Source organism: Echinops telfairi, unplaced genomic scaffold (genome assembly GCF_000313985.2).
Source record: "Echinops telfairi isolate 266 unplaced genomic scaffold, ASM31398v2 ScPeMD7_7456;HRSCAF=8494, whole genome shotgun sequence".
Classification (NCBI taxonomy): domain Eukaryota; kingdom Metazoa; phylum Chordata; class Mammalia; order Afrosoricida; family Tenrecidae; genus Echinops; species Echinops telfairi.
The window spans coordinates 224,916-226,524 of NW_022111356.1; positions in this window are offsets into that span (position 1 = coordinate 224,916).

Consider the following 1,609-nt stretch of genomic DNA (forward strand, 5'->3'; position numbering starts at 1 on the left):
TCCCCCTTTCCCATGCCTCCACGGAACCATTGGTCCTGATGTTTTCTCCTCCAGACTGTTCATCCAGCATAACTTACCTAGATAGATCTGTACAGATAATAATATGCTTCCCCCAAAAAGGCATAGTAAGACAATGCGACAAATGAGAACACAACGATGACAACAAAAAAGAAAACCAATGACCCATAAAAGAATAAATTAATTTAAAAAAAAAGAAAAAAAATTAAAAGAAAGAAAACCCTGCAAATAGATCAAGATCTGATTTTTGACCTCTAGGCATGTCCTTCAGTCAAGTTCGATGGGGTGCCAGGCACTGGACCCAGAGTTTATCCTTTGCACTCCCTCAGGAGCTCCCTGCTCTGCTCCTCCCCTTGCTCTGCTACATGCCTTTAGTGTTTTGCCTCGGTGTCTCGGGGTCAGTCCGGGCCAATCCCGACACTGAGTCACCAGTATTGTTCCCCATGGGTCATCAAGGGACGTCGTGCTTCATAGTGGGATCAGCCATATGGTCCACTCTGTGCATTGGCTCTTCGGAATGGGGAGATCATCCTCACCATTCCTTATTAAGTTTACTCTGTGGCTATCAAGCAATCAGGTAAAAATAGTGTAATGAATAAGTAATAAATCCTATATGCAAAGATTATATACAACTCTACTCTCCCTGGTGGCATAATGGATTTCACAGTGGGATGTATATGCAAGGTCATCAGTACAAGACCCCAAGCCACACCAAGAGAGTCAGATGAGGCTCTAAAAAGATTTACAAGGATTGTAATTTATATAATCCACATACAAAGGAGGGAATACTGTCTGAGCTTAAATTATGAGATTCTGGTGTTCAAAGGGGTGTGTGTGACAGTGGATGCTGAAACAACATTTTCAGGATGTACACATGGATGACACCTTCAGTGATTTCCCTCTCATCATAACCGAGGAATGGGAATAACCTCGTGATCAGGCAGAGCATTAGAGTGATGACTATTATAGATTAAAATGATAAATCTGACCTGAATGGTTAAAGCTTTGTCATTTGATCTCCCTTTTTATCTACTTTGTGCCTGATTTGAATTTTTAATTTGAATTTAATTTGAATTTTTGTGGGTTTTTTTCATATAGGTGTTTATCACTGTTATATTTTGTCATCGCTGGTAGCCTTTTTGATTCTCTGATATACATTTTTCTATGTTTTTCCATTTATAAAATCCAGGATGGGTGAATCTAAAGAGACAATAACTAGAATAAGAAGTCCTGGGGCAAAAACAATGGAGGTGGGATGTAAACCGGAGTTGATATAAAGGAGATCAAGAGGGAAGAAAATGTTCCGATTTAGGTAGAGATTGTACAATACTGTTTAAGATGTTAAACTATAGAGTGGTATGACGTCTGGATTAGGTCCTAATAAAATGGTTTAAAAGAAAACGTTAAAGGATCTTAATTGATGAACAAATGTTTTAAAACATTTTTATTTTGAATACATTTAACAATTACTTTTATAAGAGTAACTGGAGATCCCCTTGCAGAGGGGTCTGAGGAATGAGACGAGCCAGTCAGGGTGCGATGTAGCAACAATGAAAAATACAACTTTCCTCTAGTTCCTAAATGCTTCCTC